The sequence below is a fragment of the Bos taurus genome, unplaced genomic scaffold (genome assembly GCF_002263795.3).
Source record: "Bos taurus isolate L1 Dominette 01449 registration number 42190680 breed Hereford unplaced genomic scaffold, ARS-UCD2.0 Leftover_ScbfJmS_713, whole genome shotgun sequence".
Lineage (NCBI taxonomy): Eukaryota > Metazoa > Chordata > Mammalia > Artiodactyla > Bovidae > Bos > Bos taurus.
The window spans coordinates 443,864-469,783 of record NW_020192012.1 but is presented as its reverse complement, the minus strand read 5'-3'; the positions used below and the strand labels follow the sequence as shown (position 1 = coordinate 469,783).

Genomic DNA, 25,920 nt, shown 5'->3' with positions numbered 1-25,920 from the left:
TTCTCGTGGATCTCCTGCACTAGCAGGTGGATTCCTTACCACTAGCGCCCCCTGAGAGCTTGAGGGACCTGATCTTAAAGTCAGTGACAGGTAATTCCCAGGCTCAGTGATAAAGAATCTGCCTGCCAATGCAGGAGACACAGGAGCCACTAGATTGATACCTGGGTCGGAAAGAAGCCTTGGGGGAGGAAACAGCAACCCTCTCCAATATTGTAATCTTCCTGGAAAATCTCATGAACAGAGGAGCCTGGTGGGCTACAGTCATAGGGGCACAAAGACATGATTGAACATGTCTTTGGACATGTTGGACATGATTGAACACAGGCAGTGATAAGTGCCTATAATATTGAGCATCAAGAAGTGCAGAATTGTAATGTAATAAGCATCCCAATAAACAGCAGCTACCCCTTGTTTTGCTCTGTGTGACAAGGATGTGCTTTTACTTAACTATCATATCACATTTAATTTTTTTTGGTATATGAAAATTTATTACTATCATTCTTTCATCATCAAAATTTATGATCTTGGTCTTTCCTTCTTGCCTTTGTAGAAGACCAAAAAACACACTGGCTACTTTGACATCCTTAAAGTGGACTCCAGGAATGTCACCAACAGCATGACCTTTGGAACCAAATCCAGCAACCAGAACTTCATCATTTCCCTCAATAAAATTCAAGCAACAATCACTGGGTACAAAAGGCTGTGATTTTTTTGCCATTCTTGGTGAACTGAACCCTGACATATTTCCTGATGGCAGAATTTGGATGTTTGGCCTCAACCCTTATTTTTTCGAGCACAATTCTCTTGGCATGAGAAGTGCATCCAAAAGGGTTGGCCTTCAGGGCTGTACCCAAATGGGCTTTCTTACACTGTTACCACGCCGCTTCTGGGCTCATCGGTGGCTACAGAGCTTCCTAGCAAAATCCACAACACTTGCTCATCCTACCAGCATTGTGGGCCTGAACGAAAGACCATCATGTTTAATTTTAACACAAGCTCAGAGGGTACTAGGATGTTAGGACCCCCATCTTACAGAGCTTAAGGACATTGCTAGAGGTCATAAGACTCCTAACTGACAGATGTAGCCAGTGAGCCCCAGTGGAACTGCACAGTCTGTCCCCGCTCCACCTGTGTCCTGCGGGACCATGACGTTTCCTTGCCCAAAGACCTGCTCAGCGGCTTCAGCCTGACTCCCTGGGTGGGTCCATGTGGTCCCTCCAAACACCCGCAGCTCCTTTGCTTCTATTGCCCTTGACTCAGGTCCTTCCTTCTGCAGGGCAGCCCCGGAGAACCCCACGGTCGGCAGAAGGATACCTTTGCCCAGTTCTAGCAGCTTCTCCCTGCAGCCAACTCCCGGAGGTGGGGTCAGGCCAGGTTGTGAGGAGAATCAGGAGAGAAGCAGGACCTCCCTCTCTTCTGACACTTCCCACCACTCAGGGCAGCTCCACTCCATGCCCCACCCCCCTCCATTACAAGTGCTCCTGTAGCTCTGCTGTGGATCAGAGTCACCAGGGGAGGGGTCAGAATGCAGAGTCCTAGGCTCCAGCCTCAAAGGTCTGATCCAAATTCCCAGTGGATTGGGATGCAGAGGGTCCTCTGAAAACATTCTGAGAAGCATTTAACAGACCTGCCACTCACATATGTGGGCCCTGGGTCAAGAGTATAATGAAGCCCATCCTTTTATGTTTTAATATTTAAAAGTTATAAATCAGGCTAACACACTGTCAAGTACACACTCATAACCACCTGGCAGGCTGGGGTTCCTGGACCCTAGAGTTTGGAGCCAGAAGGCAGGACAGCAGAGGGAGGGGCCGACCCAGCCCCCAGCCCTCCCCTTCTTAGTTCCATCTCTGGCTCTGACCCTCTCTTTGCCCTGAGGAATCTGCTGCTCAAGCAAGAGCACCTCCAGCCTTCAAGTCCAAGCTCAGGCCACCCTCTTCCGCCCCATAAACAGCTGAATGTTGACCACCTGTCGGGCTGGGAGATGGGCCCCAGGAGGGAGGCCTGCACTGGAGCTGGGAACAAGGATTCTAGGGTCCAGGTGCTCAGAGCACGGCCTGAAGGGGGTGGGTCTCCAGGTGGCCACACCCCCTGGTCCTCTCTGGCTGCCTGCACCTGGGGGAGGGTGCAAACACAGGATGACCTGAGCAGGGCCTCTAAACCAGCGCTTCTCAAACTGTACTGTGAGCAGGACTCACCTGGATTCTAGAGATTCTGAGTCAGTAGTGGGTAGAGACAAGATTTTGTGTTCTAATGGCCTCACAGGCCAGCCAGTGCTGCTGGTCCACAGGATGCACTTAGAACAGCAGAGCCGCAGGGCAGTGTGGGCAGAGTTTTCCTGTATAGGACGAGGAAGCCCATTTCCAGGATTTGTCGGCCTTATGGTTTCTGCTCAGAAAAATATCTACTTCTGCTTTGTTGACTACACTAAAGCTTTTGACTGTGTAGATCACAACAAACTGGAAAACTTAAAGAGATGGGAGTATCAGGCCACCTTACCTGTCTCCTGAGAAACCTGTATGCAGGTCAAGAAGCAACAGTTTGACTGGGCATGGAACAACTGCCTGGGTCAAAATTGGTAAAGGAGTATGACAAGGCTGTATATTGTCACCCTGCTTATTAAACCTACATGAGAAAGAATGCATGTATATGTATAACTGAATCACTGCTGTACAGCAGAAACTAACACAACAGTGTAAATCAACCATACTTATATACATTTTTAAAGATACAAGAAAAAAAGCCAAGGGTGTCAGTAGGTTCACTATTAATATTTACTCTAGTTACTTGCTTAGCCTGGTGTTTGTCTGATTTTTCCACTTTAAAAATATTATTCTTCCCTAAAAAATTAATCTGAGATGATATTTTGAGTCCATGAAAATGCTGTGTCTCTTCCAACCCCCAAACATTCAACATATGTTCAGTCAATGATAAATTTTGTCTGAATTATTTATGACAATGGTTCCCATATGGTACTTTTCTATCAATCTGTCTACATTTGTGAGTTGCCTTTCTACTGTAAAAAAAAAAAATCTTTCCTTTCCTCCTATTTTATGTCTTATTGGAATAAGTATAAACTCGTAGATTTAAAAAAATTTTCATTGTTGCAAAATGTAGGGTTTAAAAATCCTCAATCTACTGTTTATTGTTATTTACTTACAAAAGTTCTAATGTGATATAAACTCCATCTCAGAGACTCATTTTTTTGTTTAGGTAGTCTGCAAAATGTAATTTAAAAAATGTTTTTCACTTAATGTCCTCCAGAATTAAAGGTGATTAACTATTGGATCAAACACTTGCTGGGAGCCGGCATATTGCATATTGAGTGCATATTGCATATTGAGTGCAGCACTTTCCACAGCATCATCTTTCAGGATCTGGAATAGCTCAACTGGAATTCTATCACTGCTGGGAGCCAGTGAGGAACTCCGCCCATGACAAAGGTCATGAGGAAGGAGGCTCGGCATACGCAAAGGCAGGATCGAGCCTCAGGAGTCCCCCATCTACCCCCAAAACCAGAGTCTGCCTACTTTCTGCTTTGTGCTTTCACCTACACCTCTGACTTTACGGGGGGCTGTCCCCCAATACCTCTCTGAAAAAAGAGTTAGCTTACAGCTCCAGTTAATAATTCCTGGGTGTGACAGTGTTTAACCTACAAACTCCTTTGGAAATCCTCTAGCCCACCTGAATAGGTTTTTCCGGCCACATGTGATTGTTCAGAGCCTCCCAACTGTGAGAGGCAGGAGATGTTCTAAACTGTCTAAACACAGATTCTTTTGAGTAGTTAAAAGATTGATTAGAAATTGTATTAGTGAAGGGATTTTCACTTGTTGGGCCAATGTTTGCTGCTAAGTTTCCATATGCCTTACCTGCTGTGTCCCTGGCAGTGTATTGATTAATATAATTGGTGTAAATAGTAGCTTTAATGTTTGTAACCTGGGACCCTTGAGTTAATTCTTTTTCTTGTTATAGCCCACCACACCTTTGCTCTGTAGGAATGCAACTTTATCTAATGCTTTTGGAGGGTGGCTCCTGACCAATCACCTTTAGAGAAAAATAAGTTTTCTGAAGAAAAGGTCTTAAAATGTTAACAGGCCTCCGGGCCAGAAGATGGTGCAAATCACCTAAGCTTTTGCATATGATAAGTTTGCAGGAAGAAAGCCTGGCTTGCTGCAAGACTCTACCCCTTCCCCCATTACCCTCTATGCATAACTTAAGGTATAAAAACTACTTTGGAAAATAAAGTGTGGGCCTTGTTCACCGAAACTTGGTCTCACCATGTCGTTCTTTCTCTTACCTTCTGGCTGAATTATTCAGCCTCTTTTCTCCACTGAATTTCCTCACTGAGCTATCCTCATTCTAGTACTCTTTATATCCTTAATTAACGTTTAATTAAGCAGTTGTTTCCTGATCTTCGCCTACGCAGTCTCTCCTTCGAATACCCTGGATCAGCTGGGGCTGGTCCCCGGCAAACACTGGTTTGGAATACACAAAGCCTCCACCTATTAGGTGGATAATTGTGAGCATTGTTGCTGAGTGAAAGAGTGAAGTTAGTCAGAACCCTCCAATGTAAACTCCGTGTAGAACATTTTTAGTGTGTCTAAGTCTTAACCTTGTTCTTCTTAAAAATATCACACAATCCCAATTTGATTACAGCCGGTCACATGGTTCTGGTGTATAGACGAAGGTCTCATAGGGCTGGGGCATGTTATTCCTTCTAGTAATGTTATTTTTTTGGTCTAAATTCAAATAAATATGTATTTCTCCCAGTTTTCAACATACACTGCTGGTTTAGTCTTTGAAAAAAAATTTTTTTTTTCCTCAGAACATTAGGTTTAAAAAACAAAAACTCAGTTAATCCATATTCTGTTTTTAAATTAAAATTAATAATGTATACATGAAACCTTGATTTTAAAAAAAAACCCTGTTGTGTTTCTAGGTACCCTCTTCAACACTAGGACCATGCTGCTGATTCAAGAATAGAATCTATATAAATACATGCACAGAATTGTTTTTAGACTAAAGCTACATGGCTGAAGGGTGTCCATAGTCCATTTTGTCAAAGATGGTGCCAGATTATTTCCCTGGCACTCTGGCTGGTTACTGCTTTCCTTTCAGTCTCAAGTGTCCCACTCTGGACAGTATATTCTTCAGACACTCACACTGCTTGTGAGAGCAGAGTTAAAGACCTGACAGGCAGGTCGGTGTGACTGACTCCAAAACCAGGGCTTTCTGTTATCCCAGGCTACTTCTTAGAATTACAAAATTATAAAGTTGACAAGGAAGGTTTGTTCTCAGTCATCATTTCCTCATTCAGAAAACATTTACTGAGTGCTCCCTATGTAACAGATACTGTGCTGAAAGATGTAATTAAAAAGTGAATAGGGCACAGTTCCAAGTCTTTTTCTCACTTGGTTTAGTGAGAAAACAAACCACAGGAATACTCATAGTCAGGGCAGGTTATATAGTTTACATAACTTGTGTAAAATGGAAAGAACAGGCTCCTTGTTTAAGAATCACCACACTGGATGACAATAGGACACTAGCCAAGTACAGTTCAGTTTAACAAACGGGAGGCACTCGGGATCCTACAGAAAGACGAGTTACCTAGGATGATGACTGATCTTAAGGTGACTTCCTAGAAGAGGTGACGACTGGGCTGACCCTAGAAAATGAGATTTCTCCCCTTCATGGACCTTCTCCTCTATTGTTTAAAGCAGAGGGTATTGAGGAGAATCACTAAGTCATCATTTTGACTTACACATCAGTCATCAAGATTTTCCCCCACAGTACATCTTCATCACCTACCTTAGAGCTGTGACGCAGGATGTGGGGCGACATGGAGACGTGCTGTTCAGACCTCCCTTCAAGGACTCGTTGCCCAGCTGCTGGAGGTGCTGCCAGTGGGCAACCTTAAACCACCTGGCTGCATACAGTAACCCTTCCAGGTGGAGGTATAAAGACCAGCCATTGGATGTGTCAGGACAACCCTGAAGGGCTATCTTCACTCCAGATGCTCCATGGAGTCAGCTCAGGTCGTCCAGCCAGTGATCCAGCTTGATCTTTCCTTCTGCCCTATCCCATTTCTTCCCTCCTGATTCCACAGTGTTGACCCCAAGGGCAACCCTGATAAACATCCCAGCACTAAACTCAATTTGAGTCTGCATTCCAGAGAACCAGCCTTCAACATGTATCAGAAAACATTCCAGTACTTAGGGAGGACTTTTATTTGAAAATTACTGGTTACACATGTACTTATAACATTTAAAAACCCTCAAATAAAATAAAAATGGTGGAAACAAGGACTTTTTGCGTGAATATCATTACTTTTGGTTTAAAATCCATAACCTAATGTTGTCTGGCCAAAATGAAATTAAGTTATATATTAATAACAAAATAAAACTATTCTGTTGAAACACATGAAAGTGCCATTTTATACAAAAGGCTGAACGTTAGCAGTTCCACATGTTCAATCTAATAGAAAAAATCCATTAGCATTTGAAATTTAGAGAACATTATGCTTATAAATAACTCATGGGTAAAAGATATAGTTAATGAATTAAATTAGGAATTAGAAAATACATAATACTTTGGCTATTGAAAGTGGATCTCAGAAAAAATGTCAGTTTTACATACTTAGGTTAGAAAAATAATGATGGTATTAATCTGTTTGCAATTTAAGAATTTAGAGAAAAAAATCTCAAAAAGGAAAAGTTGAAAGAAAGAAAGAATGATATGACGAATTAGAAAGAAAAACAGAGCATCAATCCAGCAAAAAGTTGATTCTTTGAAAATAGGAAAAAGTTATACAAGATTACTCATAAAAAAGAGAAGTTTCAAAGAAAATTAAAAAGCCAAAAGAACACAGAGATGCTGCAGAGTTTAAACATGTAAGATAATTGTGAATAAATTTATGCCAATCAAGCTCAAAACTCAGAGGAAACAGATCCACTTCTAGAAAAGTGAAACTTACCAAAATGACTCTGCAGAAATAACACACTGAATTACCAAAAGTTACCCAGACAATGATGGCTGCACAACAGTGTGAGTGTGATTAATACCACAGAATTGTGTGATTAAAAATAGTTGTATGGTAAATTTTATGTTATATATATTTTACAACAATTTTTTAATGTAAAAAATAAAATCCTCTATCTAGAAGACAGTCTAGAACATGTCTGTCCTTCATTAGCAAATCCTCTGGAAGGGTTCCTACTTTGATAAAGAATATTTTCTCTTCCTTCTCTTTTAGAGGGCTTCCCCAATGGTTCAGTGGTAAAGAATCTGCCTGCAACTAAGGGGACAAACGTACAATATTGTCCTTCTGTATTTTAACCATATATTTTTGGAGGGTGACACCTGTCTCTCCTATAATGTTACTTAAACTACATTACTGTATGTTTTTCCTGTTACTTTTCTCTGTAGTATTTTAACCAGAGGTCTTTGAGTGGAAAATGAATAGTAGTTCTGTTAAAGGAAGTGGTGATACAAAATAGCATCATCACACAGTCTTCAAGAATCCCTAATATAATTAGAAAGTAATATGTAATTCTGGGAACAGTCAAAAAAAAAAAAAAAAAGAAAATCTGTGAGAAATTTGCCTCAAATCTTAGAAAATGAGTTTGGCTCCAGAATCTCTCAAGACACAAAACCAGCTCTTATTGGTGGCCTGCACCTCTGATTTAGATAAAAAAGAAAATAGTATTACATATAAATAAACATAACAAATCCTTTTCCAAGAGTTTGAACTCACTAAGTGAAGTTGGATAAAAAATTATAGATTAATATTTGTAATATGTAAATATCTGTTGCTGGTGTAAAAAAAGTATAATATAATTTATGCAGTGCAGAAACCTATTGAAAAAATGCCTTTGGAATAGACATGAACTCATGGTAGAATCACAGAGTCAACTCAAAAATTATGAAGGCTGAGGGTTGTCCACTCGTCATTCTTAATATTCATAACCACATGGTCACTGTGAGTGATATCTGGTTATTTCCTTTCAGAGTGCACCTAGAGGGAGGGGGGAGACAAAAACCACATATTTATGAGTTTTAACTCCTTCTCCTAAGGCAACACATTCTTAGGTCCACTGCTTCACGTGAAGCAAATCACATCCCTACTAGAGGCACAATAAGAAAAACCAGGGGTGTATTTATTCAATGGAGGAAGTAGCCCCATTAAAACCTTCACTGGGGCTGGACTTAATGCCAAACAACCCATAGATACAATTGAGTTCTGATCATTCTGATTCACAGATATGCTTTATCACTAAATTGATAAGTAAAATCATTTTACTAACTCAAAGCCTGGAGAGAAATTAAAAACAAGGTGACAAAGAGGCTGGGAAATCTATTAATACTCTCTGCCCAAGCGTTTCTCATTTTCACACATAAAATGGGCACAACAAATTTGGATGTTAGTGTCAGGTTGTATTCCCTGTATTTTATAAACTCTTATTGACAAGCATTGAAAATAAGGAGTACAAAATGGAGAAAGCATAATACTATGTTCTTGCCTGGAGAATCCCATGGACAAAGGAGCCTGGTGGGCTACAGTCCATGGGGTCACAAAGAGTCGGACACTACTGAGCAACTAACACACACACACGTAGTCATTAAAAAGAATGAGATAACCATATGCATTGATATAATCTGAGATACAACATTGAGTGAAAAATAGAGAAAGAATAGCTATCATTTGTGCTTAGAAACAGGAATTTTCTTCCTGATACACAGAACATCTCAACAGAACAGTTAACAGTGGTGCTGGGGCTCCACCATGTGGGGGAGCTGTGTGATGACAGGAATGGAGAGTGATTTATCTTTAGTTCATAAATTTTAAAAAAGGGTGGGAAGATTTGGGAGAATGGCATTGAAACATGTAAAATATCATGTATGAAACGAGATGCCAGTCCAGGTGCGATGCACGATACTGGATGCTTGGGGCTAGTGCACTGGGATGACCCAGAGGGATGGTATGGGGAGGGAGGAGGGAGGAGGGTTCAGGATGGGGAACACATGTATACCTGTGGTGGATTCATTTTGATATTTGGCAAAACTAATCCAATTATGTAAAATTTAAAAATTAAAAAAAAAAAAAAAAGTACTGTACACTAAATCTTTGCAAAGCTCCTCTACAAGTCAGCCAATAAGCTTTGGCAAAGAACAGACAATCATTGTCTTCTATTTCTGTCAACAGTTACATAAACTGGCAATGATTCATAGCATTTGCATGTGTACTGAACAATTTTAATAACTGTATCCATGACATTTTTCTTAGGTTTGCTTCAGAAAACTGAGCACAAATATTTTCAATATGCATTATACAGTGGAACAAAGCAATAAGAGAAACATCAGCCTTTTTTTAAAACAATTCAATAAATTCATATTTTTGAAACTAAAAAAAAAGTATTTTAAAAAAATTTTTTAAATTTTGTAGCATTAGATAAGCCATGTGTTTTAAAATATATTATTATAAATACATTTTAATTGTTTAGAGCAGCAGTCCCCAACATTTTTGGCACCAGGGAACCAGTTTCTGGAAGACACTTTTTCCACAGACAGGGAGAGAAAGAGGAGATTCAGGTGTAAAGTGAGCAATGGGGGCAGCAGCTGAAGTTTGCTCCTTTGCACACCATTCACCTCCTGCCATGTGGCCCAGTCCCTAACAGCCCACGGACCATACCAGTCTAGCCCAGGAGTTGGGGACCCCTGATTTAGAGTCTCTAAAGCTACTTAAAATATGGGTGTATTTTTTATTACTGGAAGGCAGATCCTCTGTCTACACTGTTTTAAAAAATGATCTGAATTTTATACTTTAAAACACTTTATATTCTCAACACCCTTAAGCATCTGCTCTCTCATCTGATCCCTGTAATAAGTGTGAAGAAGCCGGCAGGGCTGTAATCCCTGCTCCACACACAGCTGAGGACCTGAGGCTTAGAGATCTTGGGGGACAGAAGGCCACGTGGATGCTAAGTGCCTCTTCCATCTATTCAAATGGGTCCAGGCTCCCAGAGCTTGGATACGAGGATTTTATAACTTCTGGGCTCTATTAGGTGATTTCATGAATAGACAAAATGACACCTCTGTTGCACACTGGGAACAAAGAAATTTCAAAAAACCTCAACATGACCTGCTTCATCACAGAACAGAGTAGATGACAGGCATTCATTCTTTAAGCTGAACTGTGTCCCCTCCAATTTTACATGTTGAAGTCCTAAACACCACCGTACCTCAGAATGTGACTGTTTGGAGACAGTATCTCTAAAGAGGCAATAAAGTTAAAATGAAGTCATACAGGTAGGTCCTAATCTAACAGACTGGAGTTCTTATAAGAAGAGGAGATCAGGACACAGGCAAACAGAAGGAAGTCCATGTGAGACACAGAGAGAAGATGGCATCTCCAAGCCAAGGAGAGAGACCCCAGAGGAAACCAACCCTACTGACATCTTGACCTCAGACTTCAAGTCTCCAGGGCTATGAGGAAATAAGTTTCTGTTGTTTGAGTTGCCTGTTCTGTGGTCTTTGTATGGCAGCCCTAGCAGACTAATGCCCCCTTCAGCTTTATGAATCTAAAAGGTACTTTTTCCACTATATCATGGACATGGGTCAATCAGACAGTGATCAGTTCACCTGAACTATTTGTTCAAGAAAATGTGATATGGAAGCCCCTCTCCCAGATGTTGGGTTTTCTCTTCAGAAGAATGAATTCTGTTCTATTAGAGTGAAAATCTTGTGACTTAGGCTAATCAACCCGTTGTTACAGCTCTGAACAAGGCATTGATATCTGATGCTTGAAAATTCAAAAAACTGATAGTCTGACAGCTTATCCTCCTAAGAGGATGTAGAGTATGCAGAAGTAATGTCAAAATGGGATGAGAATCAAGAACTGCATTTCTTTCTGTAGAGGTGACCTGAGCCAGTGGCAAGACTGAAATTTAAGAGTGAGGTTCTGTCACCCTGTGAAGTTGAGTGACCGCCTCCACCTTGGCTACCGCGTGAAAGGAGCAGTGTTCTCAGAGTCAACACAGAACACAGAAACTAGGACTGCACTCAGCCTCCCCAGAAATCCCCCTCTGTGCTCCCTGGACCAGCTCTGTGACCTTGGGTGGGCCCTGGACCAATCTCTTCATCCATGACTTGTGATAAAAAAGGGCAGTCATGAGGATTATGTGAAATTATACATGCAAGAACTGTGTAAAATAAATTATAAAAAACTACAAAAATGTAACTTACCATTAAAATTGTTAGAGTAGGGGCAGGATTACTAGACCAGGAATCACAAGATTTCTAATTCTATGACCGATGTCTCCTTCTGTATGTATCTTATGTGACACTTGATTTAAAACATATACTTAAAGAACAGATTTCTAATTCTGTGTCTGCTGCAAACTAGCTTAACACCAATTATATACATGCAACCACATTCCTTCTGAGGACTTAGTTTCCTCACTAAGGAATGTTGAAACCTATCATCTTATTTGGACACATCTAAAATTCTGAGATTGATTTCTCAGTACTCAATGACTTGATCATACATAAGGATAATATAGTTTTTAAATGAACACTTTGACACATAGGTGGGGACACCTGTCTTTGATGTGTGATGCCTAAGTTCAAAAGAACAAAAGGGTTTTAAGAGTCCTTGCTGTTTTATGACTAGGTTATATTTGAAATCACAAATGATTATCAGGTCTCAGGAGGGAAACTCTGACTGGGAGACACTCTAGTAGATGAAAGAACTCTGTGAATTTTAGGCACAAAAAATAAAAACCTCCATGTTAAAAAGCTTCTCAACGTTTGCATAATATAGTACTTATGAAAAGTTATTCCTACCCTATTAACAGTGGAAGGTACAGCTGTGCATTTCCTCATTTCTAAGAAAGGTTGAGATGAAACAGTGACAGATGTAATTTAGGCCACATTTTAGATACATTTTTCATATGGAAATACTGTTAGATACTGGGGTATGTTTTCTTTAACAGATATTTTAAATATTACACAAGTAATTTTATTATAATTTACAAGTAAAAATCTGGGAAATGCAGAAAAGTATGAAGAAGGAAAAATGCATCCATAATTTAATACCCAAAGATAAATTTTCAGGGGGGAAGCCTCACCACACACAGCCTGAAGCCTCATCCCACCCCAAACCATGCATCTCAAGCAACAAGAACACCACACCTTCCCTCCCTCCCCCTATCTTCCCATCAGTGTCAATCCCACCTTGTTCCAGAGTGAATTACAGGTGGCTGCATGACAATGACTAAGTCCCTTAAACTAGACCTCAGTTGTCACATCTGTATAAGATACTACCTCCTCATCTTTGTGAGAAAGACTCCACATGACTGAAGGTCACTCATTGAGGGCCTTCCTCACACTGTGTAGAGTGCTTAGTGCTTTCACACACCTCATCTTCAAGCACCATTCAGAGTACAGTGTTAAGGTTTTGTGAATTCCTGATTTATCCTGAGGACAATCTACCTTCTTCTGGAAGTTAGAGGGAGCATGGGTAGGGAGGGGGTAATTGAATAAAATTCTAAACAACAAAGAATTAGGGATTAAGTGACAGTATCATGTATGAGGTTAGAAACAGAAGCAACTTATACCTTTTCCAGGTAAATCTTCCTAGACTCAAAATATTCCAAAATTTTTTCCTTAAACTCTCAAATTTCATGGATTTTCCTGGACAGCACTTGCACCACAAATGTGCTAAGGATCAATCGGAATCTGCAAAATGAGAGTGTTCTAAGAGAATCTGAACCTAGGGTCCAAGCGTGTGCTGAGTCCTATCCAAAATCTCTCTCTTAGGCACAGGTATGCCTGCACAGAAGAGCACACTCATAGTACACCCCACCCCCACTAATGTTGCAGATTCTCAGCAGACCTGCTTTTAACCTGCCACATGCTGTTAAGACCCAGTCATGAAGTTTAGTCTCTTGAGGTTTATGATTGAAAAGGGCACAGAGATCCCGGGTGGAGATTCTGAAGAGTGAACCAGGAGACAAACTAATTACAACACTCTGCAGAAGGCTCACCTGTTTTGCCCTTTCAGTGAGGGCAGAGGCCTCTGCCTTGCCCAGTTTTTGCACCATCTTGTAAAACAGGCTCTCTGTATTTTGCAGCAAATCGTATGGTGGGGTATATTCTTTCCATATCCCTGAATCCAAAACCTGTTAATCATCAGAAAGAAACCAATTAGCACTAGTGTTTCACAGTAACGTATTATGTGTGTGTGTGTGTGTTAAGTCATTTCAGTTGTGTCCAACTCTTTGCAACCCTATAGACTGTAGCCCATCAGGCTCCTCTGTCAATGGGATTCTCCAGGCAAGAATACTGAGTGGATTGCCATTTCCTTCTCCAAGGGATCTTTCCAACCCAGGGATTGCACCCATGTTTCTTATGAGTCTCCTGCAAGGGCAGGCGGGTTCTTTACCTTGAGAGCCTAGTGTTTCACAGTAACATATTATAATTTGGACAATATTTAAGAAACAGGCAGGACAGGGAGAATAGGGAGAATCTATTTGGGTGGTAGGTCTGGCTGGTGTTTAAATGGTTTGATGCCCCTGTTTTACTAGGTAGACAAAGGCCTAACCTGACCTTTTATTATTATAAAGTTATAGGAAAGGAAGAAAATGGGTTTTATAGTATGATTACTGACACTCAGCAGTATGTAGCATCTTATAGTCTGCCCAGGGCATTTGGAGTTGTTATCATTAGTTAGTGCTTTTAGCTCTCAGACTCCGAGCTTTGAGGGATTTTTATACAGATACACAGAGTTGGCAAAAATCTTGATTCAAGAAAATCAAAGTCAATCTATCTAAAAAGCAGGTTCACATCAGACAAACCAGATGGCAGAGACCTGAAAGCAAATTGCTAGCTTAGTTTGACAGAATCTGAGCAGTATTTGGGAAAAAAGAAGATGCTTCTGGAATTTCTTTATGGTTCTGGATTACTGTCAGCTCCTAAGAGGGGCTGAATCCTTTATCTGAGAGGTTAAGATGTTTCTTGAAGTTGGCTGTGGTCATAGTTTATTATTCTGAGAGTGAAAGGCTGGCAAAAGGAGCTGCTACATAGCAGCATTAGTAGAATTGCTCTGCACACACAAAAAAAATCTCTAGAAATCCATTTTTCTCCTTGGATAAGATCAAAGAAGCAATTAAGAAATTGGGATTGTAATTCTAGTGATCATAGACCACACAGCACATGGAGGCAGCCCAATCTGAATGCCTAGGACCTGAACCTGTTTTCACAAATTATCTTTCACTGTTCCTTTTTCTTTCTTTCTAAATGCCTTCCTTACACCCCTTTTATTGCTCATTAATAGGTCTGCTGGGTGTCCCTGGTAGCTCAGATGGTGAGAATTCACCTGCAATGCAGGAGACTCTGATTCAATTCCTGGGTGGGTAAGTTCCCCTGGAGAAAGGATAGGCTACCCACTCCAGTGTTCTTGGCTTCCCTGGTGGCTTAGACAGTAAAGAAACCGCCTGGGAGACCTGGCAGTTTGATCCCTAGGTTGGGAGGATCTCTTGGAGGAGGGCATGGCAACGCACTCCAGTATTCTTGCTGGAGAATCCCATGTACGGAGGAGCCTGGCCGGCTACAGGCCATGGGGTCACAGGGAGTCAGACTCGACTAAGCGACTAAGCACAATGCTGCTGCTGCTAAGTTGCTTCAGTCATGTCCGACTCTGTGCGACCCCATAGATGGCAGCCCACCAGGCTCCCCCATCCCTGGGATTCTCCAGGCAAGAATTTTGGAGTAGGTTGCCAATAGGTCTGCTAATTACAAATTGAAAGAGTGAGGAAGGGGCTCAACTCTCCCTTCCTACTTATTAGGGACTTTGGTTAATGATTTTATTTGGGGGTGGGGGGTGGAGTGTCTGAAACAATTTGCTCAAATGATATAAATATAAAAACTGTTCTGATGCTAAACAGTACTTTTTTCTTCATTTAGAGTAAATGTATCTTAAGAGAGTATGCTGAAACTATAAACAAGACACAGGTTGTTTTTCCATGTCTATGTATTACAGTTAACTCCATTCTTTTTATTTAACTAGAAATATTAAGTCTCATAAAGTCCATTTTCCTATTAATCTTTTGTTCACTCCCATGGATCATTGCTAAGGGCAGCTCTCTCAAAAAAGCCCAAGAATAACAGAGTCTTTCACATCCACATAATAATTTATATCTTCTGTAACTTGGCCAACTCTGATGCTCTAAATGTATAATTTTACTTAAGTATAACATGATGGAACATAATTACTAATTCTGATATCAAAGAAGGAAAAATACAATTTTAAAACACAGGTCTCCAAACACCTATGGTCAATTAATCTATGAAACAGTAGTCAAGAATATACAATGGAGAAGACAGTCTCTTAGGTAAATAGTACTGCGAAAGCAGGACACCTATATGGAAATAAATGAAACTAGAACACACTAATTTTTCTGTATATATGCATGCATGCTAAGTCGCTTCAGTCCGACTCTGTGCAACCCCATGGACAGCAGCACACCAGGCTCCTCTGTCCACAGGATTCTCCAGGCAAGAATATTGGAGTGGGCTGCCATTTCCTTCTCCCAATATACAAATTTTTTTTGTATATATACAATCATACAAAATAATCCATGTACAAAATAAACTGAAAATGGTTTCAGATCAGATCAGATCAGTCGCTCAGTTGTGTCCGACTCTTTGAGACCCCATGAATCGCAGCACTCCAGGCCTCCCTGTCCATAACCAACCCGGAGTTCACTCAGACTCATGTCCATCGAGTCAGTGATGCCATCCAGCCATCTCATCCTCTGTCGTCCCCTTCTCCTCTTGCCCCCAATCCCTCCCAGCATCAGAGTCTTTTCCAATGAGTCAACTCTTTGCATAAGATGGTCAAAGTACTGGAGTTTCAGCTTTAGTATCATTCCTTCCAAAGAAATCCCAGGGCTGATCTCCTTTAGAATGGATTGGTTGGTTCCCCTTGCACTCCAAGGCACTCTCAAGAGGCTTCTCCAACACCACAGTTCAAAAGCATCAATTCTTCAGTGCCCTCAGCCTTTTTCACAGTCCAACTCTCACATCCATACATGACCACTGGAAAAACCATAGCCTTGACTAGACGAACCTTTGTTGGCAAAGTAATGTCTCTGCTTCTGAAAATGCTATCTAGGTTGGTCATAACTTTCCTTCCAAAGAGTAAGCGTCTTTTAATTTCATGGCTGCAGTCACCATCTGCAGTGATTTTGGAGCCCAAAAAATTAAAGTCTGACACTGTTTCCACTGTTTCCCCATCTATTTCCCATGAAGTGATGGGACCAGATGCCATGATCTTCGTTTTCTGAATGTTGTGCTTTAAGCCAACTTTTTCACTCTCCACTTTCACCTTCATCAAGAGGCTTTTGAGTTCCTCTTCACTTTCTGCCATAAGGGTGGTGTCATCTGCATATCTGAGGTTATTGATATTTCTCCCAACAATCTTGATTCCAGCTTGTGCTTCTTCCAGTCCAGAGTTTCTCATGACGTACTCTGTATATAAGTTAAATAAACAGGGTGACAATGTACAGCCTTGATGTACCCCTTTTCCTATTTGTAACCAGTCTATTGTTCCATGTCCAGTCCTAACTGTTGCTTCCTGACCTGCATACACATTTCTCAAGAAGCAGATCAGGTGGTCTGGTATTCCCATCTCTTTCAGAATTTTCCACAGTTTATTGTGATCCACACAGTCAAAGGCTTTGGCATAGTCAATAAAGCAGAAATAGATGTTTTTCTGGAACTCTCTTGCTTTTTCCATGATCCAGCGGATGTTGGCAATTTGATCTCTGGTTCCTCTGCCTTTTCTGAAACCGGCTTGAACATCAGGAAGTTCACGGATCACAAATTGCTGAAGCCTGGCTTGGAGAATTTTAAGCATTACTTTACTAGCATGTGAGATGAGTGCAATTGTGCGGTACTTTGAGCATTCTTTGGCATTGCCTTTCTTTGGGATTGGAATGAAAAATGACCTTTTCCAGTCCTGTGGCTACTGCTGAGTTTTCCAAATTTGCTGGCATATTGAGTGCAGCACTTTCACAGCATCATCTTCCAGGATTTGGAATAGCTCAACTGGAATTCTATCCCCTCCACTAGCTTTGTTCGTAGTGATGCTTTCTAAGGCCCACTTGACTTCACATTCCAGGATGTCTGGCTCTAGGTCAGTGATCACACCATTGTGATTATCTGGGTCGTGAAGATCTTTTTTGTACAGTTCTTCTGTGTATTCTTGCCACCTCTTCTTAATATCTTCTGCTTCTGTTAGATCTATACCATTTCTGTCCTTTATCAAGCCCATCTTTGCATGAAATGTTCCTTTGGTATCTTTGATTTTCTTGAAGAGATCTCTAGTCTTTCCCGTTCTGTTGTTTTCCTCTATTTCTTTGCATTGATCACTAAAGAAGGCTTTCTTATCTCTTCTTGCTATTCTTTGGAACTCTGCATTCAGATGTTTATATCTTTCCTTTTCGCCATTGCTTTTTGCTTCTCTTCTTTTCACAGCTATTTGTAAGGCCTCCCCAGACAGCCATTTTGCTTTTTTGCATTTCTTTTCCATGGTTTAAAGACCTAATACAAGACTTGATATTATAAAACTAGAGGAAAATACAGGCAGAACACTCTTTGACATAAGTCACAAAAATATTTTCTTAGATCAGTCTCCCAAAGCAAAAAAAAAAAAAAAGCAAAGTAAACAAATCAGACCTGCTGCTACTGCTAAGTCAATTTAGTCGTGTCCGACTCTGTGCGACCCTATAGACGGCAGCCCACCAGGCTTCCCCCTCCCTGGGATTCTCCAGGAAAGAACAGTGGAGTGGGTTGCCTATTCTTTCTCCAATGCATGAAAGTGAAAAGTGAAAGTGAAGTCGTTCAGTCGTGTCCGATTCTCGTGACCCCATGGACTGTAGCCTACTAGGCCCCTCCAGCCATGGGATTTTCCAGGCAAGAGTACTGGAGTAGGGTGCCATTGCCTTCTCCCAAATGGGACCTAATCAAACTCAAAAGCTTTTGAACAGCAAAGAATAACACCAACAAAATGAAAAGACAACACCAAATGAATGGGTTAAAATATTTACAAATAATGCAACTGACAGGGGTTTAATATCTAAAATATGCAAACAATTCATATAACTCAATATCAAAAAATGGACAGAAGACCTAAATAGACATTTCTCCAAAGAAAACATACAAAAGACCAACAAGCACCTGAAAAGATGCTCCACATCACTATTTATCAGAGAAGTGTTAATCAAAATAATAATTTGGTATCACTCACATGGGTGATGGCCATCAGAATGGCCATCATTAAAGAGTCAAATGTTGGAGAGAGTGTGGACAGAAGGATACACCTCTTACACTATTGGTGGAAATATAACTTGGTGCAGCCATGATGGAAAAAATTAGTATGGAAATTTCTGAAAAAAACTGAAAATACACTACCATATGATCTAACAACCTCAGTACTGGGCATGTATCTAGAAAAGACAAAAACCCTAATTCAAAAAGATACATACAACATCGTTCATAGCAACAATACTTAAAATAGCCAAAATATGGAAACAACCTAAATGCCCATCAACAGATGATTGGTTTAAGAAAATCTGATACATACACACACGCGCGTGCACACACACACACACACACACACACTTATGCACAATGGAATATTACTCAGACCATAAGAATTGATGAAATATTGCCATTTACACCAACATGGGTAAACCTAGAGAATATCATACTAAGTGAAGTAAATCAGACAGAGAAAGACAAATATGATATTATTTGTATGTGGAACCTAAAAAATAATAAAAACAAACTGACATATAAAACAGAAATATACTCACAGACACAGAAAACAAACTCAGTCACCAAAGAGGAAAGGAGAGAGCATATAAATTAGGACTATGGGATCAACAGATACAAACCACCATAAATGAAACAGATAAGCAAAATAGACTTAATGTATAACACAGGTAACTATATCCAATATCTTGTAATTATCTATAATGGAAAATATTTTGAAAAATATATACATATTTAGGTGAATCACTTTGCTATACATCTGAAACTAACAAAATATTGTAAACCAACTATAGTTCATGCTTACAAACAGGAGTAACACATAGCCAAAACACATTTGAGGAATATTTCAAGTAAATTTTCATTAATTTCTGAATTGATTCTGCAAAGATTTATTGCACATTTAAGTGCACTGATGGTACTTTCTTAGATGCTGTTGAAGACGAAATCACACATAAGCCACAGACCCTGCCCCTGGGGAGCCTGTACTGAGAGAATAGAGAGAGAAGAAATTCTCAAGTGTCTATCATGCAGGGAAAAAAGCACAACAAGAAGAGTTTACTAACAGAAGAGATAACTTCCGGTCAGAGGTTCTGAGAATGAGCTTCAAGGAGAAGAGAGGGCAATGACCTAGGCTATGAAGAAAGGAAAAGCATGAACATTGCAGAAATAGGGGTGGGAGGTTGGACAGTGGTCATTCCAGACACAGGGACTATCATGGGCCAAGTGGACTGGAGATGAGCCTGGAGATGCTCCTTAAGGGCAGGGTTATGCAGTTTTCCTTGTTCACTGTTTCATCTCAGGGCCCTGGCATTGTACAAGATAAGTAACAGGCACACAGTACATGCCAGTTGAAAGTTCAATACAAATGAAACTAAATTCAGGGCATTACTTGGTGAGCACTCAATGGTGTGGTTTGTCAAGACTACAGGGTGAGATCAAGGGGAGAATGAGTCCAGCTGGCACTTGGAACAGCTAAAGTGGAGGTATACAGAGATGACAGGATAAGGGATGTGGACCTGGAGGACCACATGTCTCAGGTGGATGACTGTGGATAAGAGGAAGAGTGAGAGGGAAAATGGGGGAGGGTCAAACCAGAGTTGAGGATGAAGGCTTCAAACTCATTTATGTCAAATATTGGAAAAGATAAAGAAGAAAAGAGATAGAGAGGAGGGAGAGTTATTCCAGGTAGCTGTCCTACACATAAAAATTAAATGGAGCCATTGAAATATAATACGATTTGTTTTCACTGGCAGGATGCCATCAGTGATAATAGAGTGGCTGCAGGGAAAGGTAGGGGCAGGAAAGGCTGGAAGAAAAGCCCAGTAAGAAAAGATGCCAGTTTTCAATATGATGACAAACATTAAAAGGAGATCGCATTAGGGACAAATAGAGTAGGGAAGTGAAGATCTGAGTATTAGATCTCTGATTTTGGCTGCCAGGTGACACAAGAACAGGTGTCCAACCTTGGAAATTGTTCAGTTCAGTTCAATCATTCAGTAGTGACCGACTATTTGTGACCCCATAAACCACACCACGACAGGCCTCCCTGTCCATCATCAACTCCCGAAGTCCACCCAAACCCATGTTCACTGAGTTGGTGATGCCATCCAAACATCTCATCCTCTGCTGTCCCCTTCTCCTCTTGCCCTCAATATTTCCCAGCATCAGGATATTTTCCAGTGAGTCAGTTTTTCTCATCAGATGGCCAAAGTATTGAAATTTTACCTTCAACATCAGTCCTCCAACTGAACACCCAGGACTGACTTCCTTTAGGATGGACTAGTTGAATCTCCTTGCAGTCCAAGGGACTCTCAAGAGTCTTCCCCAACACCATAGTTCAAAAGCATCAATTCTTTGGTGCTCAGCTTTCTTTATAGCCCAATTCTCACATCCATACATGACCACTGGAAAAACCATAGCCTTGACTAGATGAACCTTTGTTGACAAAGTAATGTCTCTGCTTTTGAATATGCTATCTGGGTTGGTCATAACTTTACTTTAAGAAGTAAGCATCTTTTAATTTCATGGCTGCAATCACCATCTGCAGTGATTTTGGAGCCCAGAAAAACAAAGTCAGACACTGTTTCCCCAACTATTTGCTATGAAGTGATGGGAACAGATGCCATGATCTTAGTTTTCTGAATGTTGAGCTTTAAGCCAACTTTTTCACTCTCCTCTTTCACTTTCATCAAAAGGCTCTTTAGTTCCTCTTCACTTTCTGCCATAAGGGTGGTGTCATCTGCATATCTGAGGTTATTGATATTTCTCCTGGCAATCTTGATTCCAGCTTGTGCTCCTTCCAGCCCAGTGTTTCTCATGATGTGCTCTGCATATAAGTTAAATATGCAGGGTGACAATATACAGCCTTGACATACTCATTTTCCTATTTGTAACCAGTCTGTTGTTCCATGTCCAGTTCTAACTGTTGCTTCCTGAACTGCATACAGATTTCTCAAGAGGCAGGTCAGGTGGTCTGGTATTCCCATCTCTTTCAGAATTTTCCACAGTTTATTGTGATCCACACAGTCAAGGGCTTTGGCATAGTCAGTAAAGCAGAATTAGACATTTTTCTGGAACTCTTGCTTTTTTGATGATCCAGCAAATGTTGGCAATGTGATCTCTGGTTCTTCTGCCATTTCTAAAACCAGCTTAAACATCTAGAAGTTCACGGTTCATGTATTGCTGAAGCCTGGCTTGGAGAATTTTAAGCATTACTTTACTAGTGTGTGAGATGAGTGCAATTGTATGGTAGTTTGAGCATTTTTGGCATTGCCTTTCTTTGGGATTGGAATGAAAACTGACCTTTTCCAGTCCTGTGGCCACTGCTGAGTTTTCCAAATTGCCGGAATATTGAGTGCAGCACTTTTACAGCATCATCTTCCAGGATTTGAAGCAGCTCAACTGGAATTCCAGCATCTCCACTAGCTTTGTTTGTAGTGATGCTTCCCTTCACATTCCAGGTGTCTGGCTCTAGGTGAGTGATCACACCATCGTGATTATCTGGGTCGTGAAGATCTTTTTTGTACTATTCTTCTGTGTGTTTAAGGCCCACTTGACTTGCCACCTCTTCTTAAAATCTTCTGCTTCCGTTAGGTCTCTACCATTTCTGTCCTTTATCAAGCCCATCTTTGCATAAAATGTTCCGTTGGTATCTCTAATTTTCTTGAAGAGATCTCTAGTCTTTCCCATTCTATTGTTTTCCTCTATTTCTTTGCATTGATCACTGAGAAAAGCTTTCGTATCTCTCTTTGCTATTCTTTGGAACTCTGCATTCAAATGGGTATATCTTTCCTTTTCCCCTTTTCTTATCACTTCCCTTCTTTTTACAGATATTTATAAGGCCTCCTCAGACAGCCATTTTGCTTTTTCGAATTTCTTTTTCTTAGGGATGGTCTTGATCCCTGTCTCCTGTACAATGTCACAAACCTCCGTCCATAGTTCATCAGCCACTCTATCAGATCTAGTCCCTTAAATCTATTTCTCACTTCCACTGTATAGTCATAAGGGATTTGATTTAGGTCATACCTGAATGGTCTAGTGGTTTTCTCCACATTCTTCAATTTCAGTCTGAATTTGGCAATAAGGAGTTCCTGATCTGAGCCACAGTCAGCTCCCAGTCCTGATTTTGCTGACTGTATAGAGCTTCTCCATCTTTGGCTGCAAAGAATATAATCAGTCTGATTTTGGTGTCAACCATCTGGTGATGTCCATGTGTAGAGTCTCATCTTGTGTTGTTGGAAGAGGGTGTTTGCTATGACCAGTGCGTTCTCTTGGCAGAACTCTATTAGCCTTTGCCCTGGTTCATTCTGTTCTCCAAGGCCAAATTTGCCTGTTACTCCAGGTGTTTCTTGACTTCCTACTTTTGCATTCCAGTCCCCTATAATGAAAAGGACATCTTTTTTGGCTGTTAGTTCTAGAAGTAGGTCTTCATAGAACTGTTCAACTTGTTGGAGAAGTTGGGTCCCTAATAAAAAGGGTTCCTGTGATTTTCTTAGGGACTGGATATTCAACATTTTTTCTTAGGTCTTGAAATAATAAATTATTCTTCATACCCATGGAATGATGAATGCTGGGTCATGGTCAATTGCTCTCCCAAATCTGCTGCTTTTGCATGTAAGCACCCCCTTCATATGCATGTAAGCACCTTCTTCATAAAGTGTTTCTTCTCCCTTATTGTGCTCTCTACTTCCATATTAGTTATCTTTCCTCTAAAAACTTGAATGAAAGCTCTTGGCATGTTTTTGAAGGAGATTTCTCTTTTGAAATGTTCTAACTGTATCCATGTAGGCTTATGCAAAAAAAAAAAAAAAAAAAAAAAATCCATGAAGGTAAAAATCAGAATTTAAGTAAAACTCTAGTTAGGTTTTAGTTGTTTTTGTGTTTTTCAGGTGGGTATATTACCATAGTTTCTGGGTTTGATTTCTCTGGGAAAAATACTTAGCAGAGGTTTTAGCTGAGGAAAAGAGGTAAAGAATATGCATAAGATTGTTTACAAATAGAAGAGGTAGAATTCGAGATAACTATTCCTGGATTTGGTCCTTCATCATTCATTTCCAAAGAATAATTAAAGACAGTGAAAATGTTGAACACAGACAACGACACTGAAAGGTTGTTGTTGAATAACGCGAATACACCAGGATTCTTGGCCCCCGGAGGAGAAGAATTCAATCCGGGGCCAGAGATGAGGCTTGATCGCTCAGAGCTTTTGTGTAATAAGTTTTATTGAGGTATAAAGGAGATAGAGAAAGCTTCTGACATAGGCATCAGAAGGGGGCAGAAAGAGTACCCCCCTGCTAGTCTTTAGCTGGATGTTATATAGTCACTAGCAGTCTGTTAATGAAAGAAAGGAATATCTTAAAATTCAGAATGGCACCAGGCCCCTCACCCATAAGATGCATTTTGGGATAAATGGTTTATCCTGGGCCATAAAATGATTAACTTGAATCTTGAAGAAGGGCAGACCACCATACAAATAGTTTCATTTACATAGATTAGGGGAACAATATCCATACTGGTTTGTCAAGTAGGTTCTGGGCCAAGAGGCGGAACCGACTTGGAGACAGAGTTTGGGGTAAAGGCATAGTACATTAGCATAGCTTAAGACAAACATTTCCATAAGAAAAAGGCATTGGTTATCTCTAGGCTCAAGAATAGCTAACTTCAGGCGAAGCCGGGTGTCATTATGGCAACACAATAATTTAAGAGAAACCTCCCTTTAAATTTGTATAGAGAAGGAAAAAATATTGCTAGTTTGTTTCCTCCTGCCGCTTAAGAGAGATAAAAATGTCTGACACTTGCAGGCTATTTCCTCCATTTGGAGACCCCTGGCCTTCCTGCCTGTTACCCTCTCAACACTGTTACAGCAAGTGCAGATTTTCATACGCCTCCTATGCTCATTCTTATAGGGAGAATGCAGGTGATATGAAGACTAGAGTGTGCAGAGATGGGAGGAGACAACTGTGTTCTTGGGTGAAGAGAAAACAGGTCACAACCACCCAGTGAATCCTAAAAACTACAGAAGAACCCACCTTTTAAGGCAGAAAAAGTGGTGAGTATTAGGAGAAAGAGGATTTCTAATTTATCTGTCTTGCTCCACTTTTTTGGAGGCAATAAGGAAGATTAAATTAGCTGTTCTTATGACTCAATTGTGTTTAATGATGTGGCAGCTGCACAGGTGCGGGAGGGCTGAGAGGAGCTACTCCATGTTCAAGGACAGGAAGGGCAGCAGTGAGGAGATGCCCCTCGTCCAATGTAAGGAGCAGTGGCTGCACTTTGCTGGAGCATCCATGAGGAGATACCCCACGTCCAAGGTAAGAAAGTAGGTGTTGCAAGAGGGCATCAGAGAGCAGACACATTGAAACCATAATCACAGAAATCTAGTCAATATGATCACATGGACCACAGCCTTGTCTAACTCAACGAAATGAAGCCATGCCTTGTGGGGCCACCCAAGACAGGCGGGCCATGATGGAGAGGTCTGACAGAATGTGGTCCACTGGAGAAGGGAATGGCAAATCACTTCAGTATTCTTGCCTTGAGAACCCCATGAAAAGGCAAAATGATAGGCGACTGAAACAGGAACTCCTCAGGTCGGTAGGTGTCCAATATGCTACTGGAGATCAGTGGAGAAATAACTCCAGAAAGAATGAAGGGATGGAGCCAAAGTGAAAACAATACTCAGTTGTGGATGTGACTGGTGATAGAAACAAGGTCCTATGCTGTAAAGAGCAATATTGCATAGGAACCTGGAATGTTAGGTCCATGACTCAAGGCAAATTGGAATTGGTGAAACAGGAGATGGCAAGAGTGAACATGGACATCCTATCAATCAGTGAACTAAGATGTAGTGGAATGGGTGAATTTAACTCAGATGACCATTATATCTACTACTGTGGGAAGGAATCCCTTAGAAGAAATGAAGTAGACATCATGGTCAACAAAACAGTCTGAAATGCAGTACTTGGATGCAATCTCAAAAACAACAGAATGATCTCTGTTCATTTCCAAGGCAAATAATTCAATATCACAATAATCCAAGGCTATGCCCCGACCAGTAATGCTGAACAAGCTGAAGTTGAAAGGTTCTATGAAGACCTAATGCAGGTCAGGAAACAACAGTTAGAACTGGACATGGAACAACAGACTGGTTACAAATAGGAAAAGGAGTATGTCAAGGCTATATATTATCACCCTGCTTATTTAACTTCTATGCAGAGTACATAATGAGAAATGCTGGACTGGAAGAAACACAAGCTGGAATCAAGATTGCCAGGAGAAATATCAATAACCTCAGATATGCAGATGACACCACCCTTATGGCAGAAAGTGAAGAGGAACTCAAAAGCCTTTTGAAGAAAGTGAAAGTGGAGAGTGAAAAAGTTGGCTTAAAGCTCAACATTCAGAAAACGAAGATCATGGCATCCGGTCCCATCACTTCATGAGAAATAGATGGGGAAACAGTGTCAGACTTTATTTTTTGGGGGCTCCAAAATCACTGCAGATGGTGACTGCAGCCATGAAATTAAAAGACACTTACTCTTTGGAAGGAAAGTTATGACCAACCTAGATAGCATATTCAAAAGCAGA

At 40.7% G+C, this 25,920-nt stretch overlaps 1 pseudogene; it reads right to left on the bottom strand.

Moving 5' to 3' along the window:
• Positions 1-6,193: 6,193 nt before the first annotated feature.
• The window catches only part of LOC100847383 (ATP-binding cassette sub-family C member 4-like), a 131,126-nt pseudogene continuing 111,399 nt past the window's right edge, over positions 6,194-25,920 (bottom strand).